This window comes from Dermacentor albipictus, chromosome 7, assembly GCF_038994185.2.
Source record: "Dermacentor albipictus isolate Rhodes 1998 colony chromosome 7, USDA_Dalb.pri_finalv2, whole genome shotgun sequence".
NCBI lineage: Eukaryota > Metazoa > Arthropoda > Arachnida > Ixodida > Ixodidae > Dermacentor > Dermacentor albipictus.
In genome coordinates, this window is record NC_091827.1 from 122,004,456 (window position 1) to 122,017,939 (window position 13,484).

Here is a 13,484-nt window from a genome sequence, read left to right on the forward strand (position 1 = left end):
ACATGATGCGATTTTCGTCGCACCGGAAGTACGAATTCCGTCGATTGCGACGAAAGTCGCAGTGCCGACCCTCCGATGTTCGGCTGCGACCAACTGCTTGGTCGCAGCGAGCGCTGCGATTTTCCGTCGATTTTGCGCGGAAAATTGACGGAAACCGATTTGTTTTGGGAAATGGCATCTCGCTCAACAAGAGCACTGGGCAGAGGAATGGATTGCCTAATTCGGTACGTACGCGAAGGGAGAATAAGAAAGCTTGTATCGCAGATTCCGTTCTCCCATTTCTATGCGTTCGTTGACGCGCTACACAGCAAATTAAGTGCATTTTGCTTCGTACACCTTTGCGAGTTGTCAATACAACGAGGTGTTCGATTCCCACGAGACGATATGGCCCTTCGGGGAGTCACAATTTTCTTTTGTTGAGTAGCATACAAATTCGCGCGTACGGACCAGTTTAAATAATTTCCAGCTCGGCAAGGGCAGATGACAAGACAGCAAAGTGCCGGAAGTTACCCCCGGGAAAATCAGTGATGTGATATCGAAAGCGGCCGTAAGCTGCGAGAAAGGTATAATCCGGCACGACTGACTGAGCTCGAGCGCCGCAAGTGTGAGACAGTTTGTCCGACCTACACCCAGCAACAAAAAAAGCCCCCCACCATTTCTACAACACCAGTCAGAACCTTGCCAATACATTTCATGCGTCGGCTCTTGCTTGCGCCCTTAGAAATAGAGAACACTCAGTATATATATATAGTCATATAATGACAAGCCAACAAACACTGACACCAAGTACAACATAGGGGAAATTACATGTGCTTAATAAATGAAAAAGTAATGATAAATTAATGGAAATTAAAGTGGATGAAAAAACAACTTGCCGCAGGTGGGAACCGAACCCACAACCTTCGCATGTCGCGTGCGATGCTCTACCAATTGAGCTACCGCGGCGGCGACTATATGACTAATAAATATCGGGCCCCTCGGTTAACCCCCTTTCTTCTCGTTTATATATATATATATATATATATATATTGACGCGCACCACGATGCACGAACCAGGCTCGCGCTAAGGTTGACTTTCACAACACAATTTCCATTCCGCGTTCAGTAATCGCGCCGATCATTTGCGGCTTCGTTCAGGGGCAGACGCCGGCTTTCGGGTTGGTGCTTGCTGCTGCATTTGGTACAATAATATGGCTAGGAGCAGGCACCGCATATGCGCAATCAGGAGCAATATACACACATCATTTCTCCAGAAGCTCACGCTGAGCACGGGTAGCGCGAGAATTTTGCTGGGCTGTATAGTGAACTGGAACATTTTCCGCAGTTACGACGACTTCGTGGCAGCCGAATTTCGAATACTGCATATGCGATGAGGCTAGCTATATGAACTCGTTGATAGGTCATCCTGTAGATTGTTGTAGCGCAGACAGACTGGGCCCTTTAAAAAACGCATTGCGATGCGTGCGACTGCGCCGATTTTCGTAGTTCCAGTCGCAGCACGTGAAACAGCCTTCACTCATGAAAGCCGCCTCAATAACCGCCCGCACCAAAATCCTGAACAGACTTCAACCCGGACTGTGGAAAGCGCTGAGCAAGTGCCTTGCACACATTGCTCGCGCCTTCCGAAACACGACCTAAAAAATGTCAGCGCACGAAGCCGCGATGAAAGTCGCGGTGAAAACCACGTGGCCTCCGCGCCTGGCCGAAGTGAGGCTAACACTACACGAATGTAACATCGTCAGCGAAACTCAAGAAAAAGCGCAGAAAAAAATACCCACGAGGGCAGCTCAGCAAACGGATGGGCACCCCGGCTGGAACCCTCAAGAACCTGCGGCGTATCCAGACATTCCGGAAGAAGACCACGTGGAAGAAATCAGCTGTCTCAGGCTCACGCAATCAGAGTCACGAAGGGTCTGTTCGATTCTCCTGCACCACTATGAGCCTGTTCACAGCGGTTCATGAGAAGTTCAGAAACTCTGCAGTTCGATTCCGGAGGAGCAGGACCAGCGAAACACTCGAAACAAATGCAAAGGTGCAGACGCGGTGTAGGCGTCATGCTATGTCAGACTAATGTGCACGGAGTGCGTAAGTTTGAAAGGCCCTGAACTGCAGGTATGATCGGTTTCCGGGGCGTAAATGCACACCACCGTTGCGCAGGCACATCAGACGTGGGTAAGCGGGGTTTTAACGGTGCTCGCGCCTGTGTGCTGCGTCGTCTGCTGCGCCGCTGCTTCGCACCTGCATGCCTGCACCAAGTCGGCACCGACAGTGGGGCGGGTGCAGCAAAATCATGAACCAGCCTTGCACCTTTCCTGCGCTTTTTGAAACGAACGTCGTGGTTCTGCGGGCGCCATTGCTGCACCGCTGAAACGAACGGCAGGGTGCAGCACCTCGCGAACATTGGCTCGACCGACGAACAGCGCCGGTCGTGGCAGTCAGCGGCTCCGACCCGCCACAGGCAGCGGCCGGCGTAACAGCCACGGAGGCGGCAACGACCTTCGTGTCAGCCCCCTCGCACGTTGCCGTGACAGACGGGAGGGCGGCCGCGGTGACATCCACGGAATCTGCGCCGCACTCGGTGGCGTCGACCACGCTCAAAGAGGCCCGGCTGTCCTCGCCCTACCGGCGAAGCAAGCGCGGTCTCTAATGTAGGCTCCTGCTGGCCTCGCGGTTACTGACGAGTAGGTGTGGACACTGCGCGCCGAGACCGCGTGGTCTCCGCCACATCGTGCGCACGCCGCGTCGCAGGCCACGTGGCCGAACTGCGCGCAGCGAAAGCGCACTTCGGCGTGGTGTCCTGCCAGGTTACACCTACGGCACAACCTAACGACTCCCTCGTACTCGCACTGGACGACACGCTCACCTACACGAACAAAGCTTCATGTGGAAGATCCGCTGGGTAGCCAAAAACCCTGACCATCTTCACTCGAACACCTCGATACTCAAACCGAAGCTCGACATCTCGAACCTTCAAAGCGGGATCGGCTGAGAAGCGATCAACCGCAGCCTTACTCTTGAACGTGACTTCAAAACGACCCCCGCCGAAGTCCTGCACTGCCTTCAAATCATTTACCGAGAAGCGCTGTACGAGCGCCTTACACACATCGACATCGGTCGCGCCTTTCAGAACACGACCAAAAAAGGTAAGCGGACGGAGCCGCGAAGGGGCCACCATCGCGGTGAAAACCACGTGGAACCCGCGACTAGACGAAGTTCTTACAGCAACGTAGGAAGCTAAAAAACCTCAACTGAACACTAGAAAAAACCAAGGAAAAGAAAAAAGCCCCCAGTACAGCTCACCAAATTGATGAACAGCAGGTTGGAGTCCTCAAGAATCCGCACCGTGTCCTATCCAAACATTCCGGGGGGGGGGGGGGGGACCACGTGGAGGTCAGCAGCACTCGAGCTCGAACGCACAGCACACACGTCACACCTACATCGCTCAGCCCACAGCACGCTGAGGAGGCATGGCGAGACTGATGCAAAGATGAGAACGACTTGCACACTCGCGATCTCTGAGCGATTTCGTCCTGGAAATTGCGAACGGAACGAGCGTGCGACCTCGTCGACTGCAGGAGTACTACTCGCCACAAAGTTCATCTGCTTGCCGTGAGGGTGACACAGAACCGCGTCGCAGACGTCACGCGTGGGAGGGAGCACGGGTACAGTGTGCTGGAACGCGGTTGAGTGGACCGAGCAGCTGGGGCGATGCATGCTTTGTGCAGTGAGGCGCAGGACGAGGAAAAATACCATGGCGGCGCTGCGATCGAATTGGTTGGGCCGCATCAAGGTCGCGCCATCGGCAACTGCAGACGATTCTGCTCGGAAAGGTCATTCGTACTACTTCGCGCGCCGGTATGTACGTTCATACCAATCAAACGGTATTTATAATTGGATATGACATGTGTTTATGCCTTATATGAATAGATGCCTTTCGTTCTCTTCTTTATTTCTTTTTTACGGCCCTCGGTGATTGCGTGTGCATTGCGGTTGCAGTGTCGGCTTTCATTCTATGGCTTTGCACAGTTCCCCTTTGGAGAACAAGTATTTTCTTGATCTTCAAGGAGCATGTATCTTTCGTGTGTATGTTCGCGCATATAATTTTTCATCAGTAGGTCTTGCGAAATGCAGGCGGAAAAACATTCCTGCTTGTCGCTCCCAACAAATAAGACATATCAGCCCCATTCAGCGCCCTGTGCTCAGATTTACGGAAAGTATTATTATAGACAAAGAAAATTATCTACAGTGCAACATTCCGTTCATGTTTCCGTCCTTCTCGCCTAAGAGAACGCGCAATAGTTGCCTACGTATTCCTTTACTGCGGTCGGCACTCGGTCGCCGAAAACAGTTTTAGGTAGCCATTATATGTGCTAATACTTCACCCGTAAACCGTGTGAAATTGTTTGTCCAGTCCATGCTTAACAACAACGAAAAAAAAGGCGCGGTAGCCTAATTACTGGCTACATAGTGCATATGGCGTGGCGCTGCTAAACTCGAGCCCAGGCGTTTTAACCAAGTCGCGGAATTCGATGGGAACGAAATGGAAAAACACTCCTGTACTTCTCTTTGAGTGCACGGAACCCCAGGTGGTGAGAACTGAACAGGGTGCTTGTAATGATATTGCCAGACGTTAAACGCCAGAATTTTTTCAATTAAAAAAGATACTCAAGGAAAAGGACGTGGCTGCGTCGTTCGCTTTTTTTTCGGGGGTGTAAACGAAAATAAATTATTCTCGAGTGATTTCCGAGAAGAACATGTTGCGCTTATCGAACATTTCGTACCTAAATTTAATGCCGTTCCGAACTGTACGTCCGCTCAACTAAGCAGCTTCTGTGTTTTAGACGGCTGCTTCCAGTTATCCGGTGCACTATCATAAGAACAATAATAAAGCAATTAGAGGAACGGATGGCTCACATGCACGTAGAGATATTTATAGATCTGCTGTGTTTGTTGAAAAGGTAAGTGTGGTACCACATTGGGCGCTCAGTTTTCATGGGGAGCAGATATGGTGACACAGTGGAAAAAAAAAATCTTCCCTTGCCTGAATCAAGTAAGCAGATTTACAGGCTGCCCCAAAACGGGGCGTTTATAAGGCATCACAGTTGCGAACTTGTTCGGCAAAACGGATGAGCCCCCGTGCGTTCTATCAGGAACTGGTTCGCCTGTGGGCAATTAACAACCACGACTCTCCAGCAGCGCAATCATTCGGAATAAGCCCTCACTTGCATCGGCCCCTCACCTTCAAGACTTCAAAAGTGCTGCTATGCGTCACATTCGAACGGGAACGGCTATTAGATAATTTCTAATAGCGAGTTCTGAAGTCGAATACGATCTGAACAGCAAATACCATTCGATTATATACTATATGTGTTTCTACTTCATTTCGCCTGCTGGCACGTTGAAGGAGATCACCAGACAAGGCATGGAGATTACATTGGCACAGTTCTCACTTTTTCAATCACTGTATATAGAATATTTGATAATATTTATCTTACATGTGTGGCTTTGATAAACGGTATATGTCCATGTACCCTTAGATTTACCTCGGAGCGCACCGGTCATCTGCATCTCTTCACACCACGCAGTCAATAAACCTGGTTTATTTCACTATAATATTATTTTCTTTGATCATTGTCCCTGATCGATATTCCACCAGAAGAAGATATCTTAAAATGACACGATATCAATAAAATTTTCTTTCGTAGCTTCATGTTGTAGATAGGCAGCTTCTGTGGCAGAAATTACGTGTTATTTTTTTAAAACAGAGTTGGAAATAGCCCTTCACCTGCCTAAAACTGCAATTGGTACCGGCCTGGAAGAGTCGCGGGCGCACTAAAGCAAGTAAAACCATACAAAATGTTAATGCACCGACTTTCTGCGAGAAAAACTGGGCGTCCACCAACGAACGCGCGCTCGCTAGCAGACGACGCACTTGACAAGGACAGCAAAATTGCAGACGTCATGTTGTATAACCGATGCGTCAAATATATCATCGTCATCAGCCTGCTTACGCCCACTGCGGCGCAAAAGCCTCTCCCATACTTCTCCAACTACCCCGGTCATGTACTAATTGTGGCCATGTTGTCCCTGCAAACTTCTTAATCTCATCCGCCCACCTAACTTGCTGCCGCGCCCTGCTACGCTTCCCTTCCCTTGGAATCCAGTTCGCAACCCTTAATGACCATCGGCTATCTTGCCTCCTCATTACATGTCCTGCCCATGCCCATTTCTTTTCTTGATTTCAACTCGCCTTTGTTCCCTCACCCAATCTGTATTTTTCTTATCCCTTAACGTTACACCTATCATTGTTCTTTACATAGCTCGTTGCGCCATCCTAAATTTGAGTAGAACCCTTTTCCTAAGCCTCCAGGTTTCTACCCCGTACGTGAGTACTGGTAAGACACAGCTGTTATACACTTTTCTCTTGAGGGATAGTGGCAACCTGCTGTTCATGATTTGAGAATGCCTGCCAAACGTACCCCAGCCCGTTCTTCCGATTATTTCAGTCTCATGAACCAGATCAGCAGTCACTACCTGTCCTAAGTAGATGTAATCCCTTACCACTTCCAGTGCCTCGATATATATACGTAACAAGAAGTTTCAGCACAAATTTGCAGTTGAAATGAGGCACCATTATATGAGCGTACGCGTGCTATCGCTCTCAGCGCCGGCAGCGAAATGACGCTGAATGTGCCGCAAAGGGCGTCTCCTGTTCATGGATGGGATGGATGGAAGGTAGGAGCGTCCCCTTTGAAACGGGGTGATGGCAGTTGCCACCATACTCAGATCTTTATTTTGCCTTCTATTTTTATCTGGGTGGCGTGTTATTGAATTTCTCGATTTTCTTCAAATACGTCTTCGTATTCTTTTAACCTTATGTCACCTCTCTGCTTTTGAGCCACCAATCCTCCAATCGCCTTCATCCTGTTCGCTCGCAGCGCCCTCGCAGAATTTTTCTCAACCAATGTTTCCTATTACAATGAACTTGCCCAACAAGGCATCCTGCTAAATAAACTCTAGTTCGGGGAACGTAGGGGGCAGCATGGAGGAATGGAAAAACTGAGAGGCCCTTATGCCCGCTAGGAGAAAAGTGACCTTGCTGCTTCCCTTTTTTTTCAAGTGGAGCTTTCTTTGCCTCTTCCTTCGAATTTCGCACTGCTGCTGCTGTTGGGCACACCGCGTTGGGGCGGAGGGGGGGGGGGGGAGGGTTCAGAGCATGTATATAGATGACAGGCGATACGAGGAACTCGTTTTCACCCCACCGCGTCGAATGTGCACAATGCCATCTGGAGCTCCCTGGCCGTCCCCACATTAGCTGCTTGACAGCTGTAATTATCCGTGACTCTTCTTAGAAGCATTGCCGAAACTGCAGCGCTTCCCTTTCTGCTGTCGTTCGAGGCCAGAGGGGACGCAGATAGAACTGTAGAGAGGACAAAAGGATAAGGAGAGGAAGAAGAGGCAGTTCCCAGAGAAGAAGGGGGGGGGGGGGGGCAGGTAGACGTGAGAAGGCAAGGAAACTGCGAGGAAACAGGATCAGCTTAAGTTCAAGGCAACGGGGGTGGCAGGGGGGCCGTGGGCCCCGAGTGCAAGGGGCCAGTCGGGGTGGGGGGGGGGGGGGGGTCATATGCGTCTGAAGACACCCCTCTTTCCGCCGGCTACGAAGAAGACCTACGGGCCCCGGGTGCCAGACGACCTAGCTACGCCACTGGTTCAAGGTACGGTTCAGTATGTTGCTGCTATTTCTGAAAAGTAGACGCCATTCAAATATGTCACGCGGGCAACTTACGCAGTGCGTGCAGAAGCAGAGCCGCATTAATTAAAGCGCACCGCAGGGTCCAGGAGACACCACGGAAGCGGTCGACCACCAAATCAACACTTCTATGCCCACCGCGTTAGCCTTGCGGCTACGGCATTGCTAGAGGTCGTGGATTTGATCCCAATCGTGGCAGCCGCATTTAGACGGGAGCGAAATAGAAAACGCGTGTGCACTTAGATTTTGGGGCAGGTTAACAAACATCACGGGGTCAAAATGAATCCGGAGTACGCCACTACGGCATGCCTCATAATGCGAGTGTGGTTTTGGCACACTCGGATTTCCATGTGCCATGTCAGGCAATGATAACGCTCAACCCTCTCAGAGGTTATAAAATATGGCACACAACAACGCCTCAAGCAAACACATCTCCCTATGTGTCCTGTGTACTACGCAGACAAACAGCAGTGGTGCACGCAAGGTAATGTTTAACGTCAACTTACCACTGTCGTGCTAGCCTATAAACGTTGACGAAATTAAGCTTTGAAAGTTTATTTAATATAATGAACGTATACAATGGCAAAGTGCACACTTTTGGGACCCAACAAATTTGTTAAAGGGTTCCTACCGATTGTTATTAGGAAAAAACACTTTTAAGGCAGCTGTTTTCTATACTGCAAGATCACATAAAACTGAAATCACTGAATAAGTAAAACAAGAAAATACAGCAGTACGGAAACTTTCACAAATGAGATACAGTTTTCTAACAATTTTCTGTTACGTCATCGAAAACATCGGCACAGGAAAAGAAAAGTAAAGTGAGGACATGTGCAAGCATGCGCAGTGTTACGCATTGTTAATAAGTGAGTGTTTCAATTGTTTAAGAAATGTATGCAATCTTCTTAGAGTGGTTGGGTCGTCATCAAGCATATTCCAAACTGAGGGGCCTGTAAACTGTAGTGTAAAGCGACCGTAATTAGTATTTACCTTAGGCAATAAAAAACGACAGCGAGATGCGTTTCCAACATTGCGAAGTGAGGGATGGAGCAAGACTTGTCAAGGCTAGTTTTTCATTAACTATTTGATGCATGACGGAGGTGATGTTGTATGTTGTCAAATCGTAAATGTTGAGGATGTTGAGGGTTTTAAATAAATATTCACTCTTAATATGCCTAATTTTGGGTGCTAGAATGCGAAGAGCTCTTTTTTGAAGTTTAAACACCGGTGACAGATGAGTTTTGTATGTGCAACCCCAGATCGCTAAGCAGTAATTAATGTGATAGTGAACAAACGCGTAGTAAAGATTGACAAGTATGTGGGGAGGGAAATAGATTCGACATTTCGACAGCGCATGCAAGCCATATGACGCCTGATGAATTACGGAGCGCACATGGAGGCGGAATTGTATACGGTTATCGATAATAACACCAAGGAATTTTGTCTCACTAGATTGTCTTATCGGATGGTTATTGTAAACGACATCTGAATGAATAGCAGTTTTCCTTTTTTCAGAGTGAAATAAGATAAAAACTGTCTTCGTTGGGTTAAGGTCAAGGGCATTCAGTTTACACCAACGGTGCAACATTTGTAATTCGGAGTTAAGCTTATTAATTAGGTTGCATTCTTCGCGATCAGCTATAATAAGGTTACTATCGTCTGCATAGAGTGCAGGGGTAGCACAAACAAGCTGCGAAGGGAAGTCATTTATATAGAGTAAAAAAAATAAAGGTTATAAGTACGGATCCCTAGGGAAGGTAAAGGTTAATAACGGTGCGGTTGGACTGAAAATCACCTAGTTGAACAATTTGTTGCCGATTTTCTGAGTAACTGCGAATTAATGTCAAAGGTATTCCATTAATTCCGTAACGAAGCAATTTATCGCTGAATCTGAAATGGTTGAGAGAACTGAAAGCTTTGGCAAAATCTGAACAATCCCGCGAATAGACAAGCACTGTCTGTTGATTTTCTAATTAAGCCTGTAAATGTTGAGACTGCAGTTTGTGTGGAAACGCCGTATGTAAAACCAAATAGGTGCCGAGAAAGAATGTTGTGCTTCTGCAGGTAGTCATTAAAGAGCCTCGCGAATATTTTTTCAGGTATTTTGCTGAAGAACGGGGGCAGTGAAATTGGACGGTACTTTTCCATTCTATGCTTGTCCTTTGACTTGTACAGTGGCTGCACCTTCGCAATTTTCATCCGATCTGGAAACACACCCGTGGCGAATTTAGTATTGACGATATGCGCGAGAACTGGTGACACGATGTGAGTTACAAGCTTAACGACATGCAGCGAAACATTGTCTATTCCAGAGGCTGTGTTTCGCAAATTAGGAAGAACTGAAGCCACCTCAAGCTCATCTGTAGGGTAAAGGTAAAAAGAAGCATTTGCACGTGGAATGTACGTTGCATCAAAATCCTTACCAGTTGAGTTAATATGGGACGAAAAATGGGCACTTATAGCATTACACATACTTTCGGGTGTAGTGTACACAACGTCGTATATTATTTTTTCGATGTGGTTTTACGTCTCGCCCTAGAAACTGTTTGAGAAGGCACCAGTTTTTTTTTTTCGAATTCTTCCCTTTCTGTTCAATCCGATTGCTAAAATAAACTTCATTTGCTGCATAAAGTTTTCTATTAAGAGTTTGCGAATACTTAGAGCATCTTTCCTTCAAGGAAGTGTTATAAGGTTGCCTTCTTAATTTCCTACACATGTTATATTTCGTTTTAATAGAACGCAAGAGCGCGCCCGTTACCCAAGGATCTCGCGGGATTGCACGCCTTGCGCATGCAGTAAGTGGTGGAGGTGGTGGCGATCGCCTGAGTAAACATGTCGTAACTATTGTTAGAACATTTAGAAGAGTATACACGTGACAAATCAATTGCGCGTACATTATTTGCAAATACGTCCGCGTTAAATAATGTCCGGGTAAAACACTTCTTGCTTGAGTTCAGGCAGTTTGACATCACAAAATGTACAGGGTAGTGATCAGTAATATTCACATCTAAAACATGCGCATATTTGCAAATAGGAGTGTTAGACAACACGTGATCTATAAGTGTACAACTGTGTTCTGTTACACGCGTTGGTTTGTCTACAAGCAATGAATAACCATGACTTGTAACACAAGACATATTCATAACAAGAAGAAGAATCAATGTCACTTACATCAATATTAACATCACCCATTATTACCAAACGAGTATTATAACTCAAGAACATTATAAATATAAGGTCACTGTCCTCGCAAAAGCCGCGATTAGATGCAGACGGCAACCTACATATAACGACCACATTAAGGTTTTGTGACGGCTGCAAGTGACTTTTATCCACCTCAATACATAGTGATTCACAATGATGTGTTTTAAATTCAGTATCATATCGTCTCCTGTACGTAATGCTATCGTCTATGTACAGGGCAGAACTACCATGGGCGATGCCAGATTGATTGTAGGTTGCGCGGCAGTTCGCTTCTAGCTTGTAACCAGGTTTATTGTGAAGTCCGACTTCATTTTCTGTAAACCATGTCTATGATATGCCAACAAAGGAGAACTTGCTAAGTAGGCTAATAAAATTACGGATTTCGTCCTGGTTTTTCCGTAAACTGCGCGCATTGAAGTGTGCACCTAGCAGCACGTTTTCAGAAACTGTCTGTTGATTGAAATCGTCTACTGACATGTGCGCCATGTCTGATTTGCTAGCTAGCTGATACGACAAATATCAGTCTCACAAGTAACACGTACAACAGGGATATCAGTTGCTTTCCGTGCTTTGATTTGACCTTGATCTGTCCAAACAAACATGCACTTTTCCCTTTTTTGATTCAGTTCCTCAGCCAACAATTTCTTGTGTGATATGCTCATTTACGTAGATTGCCCGTTTTCTGACGGAAGAAAAGGCCAGCGCATCGGTGGAAAGACGCTTTTTCGCTCGCTGATAAAATTCATTTCGTACTTTTCTTGAAGCAAAACGAACGATTATGTCTTTTTCTGTGGTATTGTGCGCAAAAGACACACGATGGCAAACATCGATGTCTCTTGCGATCACTATAGGTAACTAATTTGCTCTCCTATCTTCTGGACTAGTTTCGTAGTTCTCATTTCTTGTCATACGTAAACCCTTGATTTTTATGTTGTTGCCCCTTGAATATTGCTCCAGGGACATCACAAGGCTTAACAGCTCTTCATTTTGTCGCTTCAGATTCTCGTTACTTTTGCGCAAGGTTGCGTTTTCCTTCACTATTTCATCACATTTGCTGAGGAGAGATTCACAGTTTGAATTCATAAGCTTCATGCTTTCTTCCATGCCAATGACCTGGTTTGGTAATTGCGCAAGATGGTCCAGACATATAGTTATGTCATCCAGTCTGGAGGTAAGCGCACTCACACCGACTATTGGAGCTACCTGTCTTTGCGGTAGGACCCTGAATTTCGTTCTCGTCTGTCGTGGTGTTCGCAGGTGCTGAGCTACCCCTTAACCATGCTGAGCAGCATGTCGAGCACTTCCACGTTCTTCGAGCAGCTTCATTTTTTCCATTAAGAAATGTTTCATTTGTACCAGAACATTTTCCTGCGTGATAAATGTTATCGCATTCGGAACAGGTAATCCTATTACAGTCATTGCTGATTGTCTGCGTGTAAGACAGGCAAACGACACGCGTCATGGTAATTTTTTCTGCAAATGGAAAACGCTGACACTGTCTGCCAGCAGCGGCGGCAGCAAGGACTAGCGGAAAAGTTATGAAATATAGGACTAACCTGTAAACACACGACGAAGCAGTTAGAACACGTCCGCGCTGCTCCACCGCCGCTGCCAGAATAACGCGTCAATGGAAGATAGTGACGTGATTATGGCCAGGTTCATTGCACCCAAGAAGGACAGCGTCGATCATGCTTGCTTGTGTTCTGTGCAGATGTTCTAAACACACGACGAAGCAGTTAGAACACGTCCGCGCTGCTCCACCGCCGCTGCCAGAATAACGTGGGCGAAGGCACATTCAGTGTCTCGAAAGGTAGTAGCGTGGTGTCGCTGCACTCGCTTGAATGGGGCGTCAATGGAAGATAGTGACGTGATTATGGCCAGGTTCATTGCACCCAAGAAGGACAGCGTAGATCATGCTTGCTTGTGCTCTGCGCAGATGCTGTAAATACACGACGAAGCAGTTAGTACATGTACAGGCTGCTCCAACGCCGCTGCCAGAAAATCTAGTAAGCCGTAAACATCACCGGTAATTATCGTCAATCAAAGCATCCAGCACGGAAAGCTTCGCTTACATCGATTCGCACAGTGCATGGGGTCGGTATTTGCTTCTTTTCTTTCTTTTGCTGTAGCGGCCACGTTCTCGGGCCACAGTGGCGGCTCTGTTATGGTTCTGTGCGCCCACACGTGTTGCTCCGTAGGTTTCGTACCGTGGCAAAGGCGCCGCGCGGGCAGGTTTGCGTTAGTATCCGTGTTGTGTTGCGCTGTGTTATCTGGACCATGCACTCCCGGATGTTGCTGTGGCCAGCTGGGACAGGAGGAACTAAAACTAGTGAACTGAACGCGCATGCAACGCTGTATGCAATCTACCGCGCCACGGCAATCGCGGTGGACGAAGGAATATCCGCGGGCAATTTCGCCCTCTTCGGGGGAATCATGCTAACGTGCCATCGCAGGTCGAAACCGATGCGTTTCAGAAGTTGTACAATGAACGCCTTGCACGTCAGTGATTCCTGCTTTTGATAGCGCATAG

At 47.4% G+C, this 13,484-nt stretch overlaps 1 long non-coding RNA gene across 1 annotated transcript in view; it reads right to left on the minus strand.

Moving 5' to 3' along the window:
- The window catches only part of LOC139048138 (uncharacterized), a 73,403-nt gene extending 60,610 nt beyond the window's left edge, over nucleotides 1-12,793 (minus strand). The window contains exon 1 of the long non-coding RNA XR_011507570.1: nucleotides 12,511-12,793. This is a non-coding gene — a long non-coding RNA (uncharacterized lncRNA). The remainder of the gene's footprint in view (nucleotides 1-12,510) is intronic.
- Nucleotides 12,794-13,484: the final 691 nt, after the last annotated feature.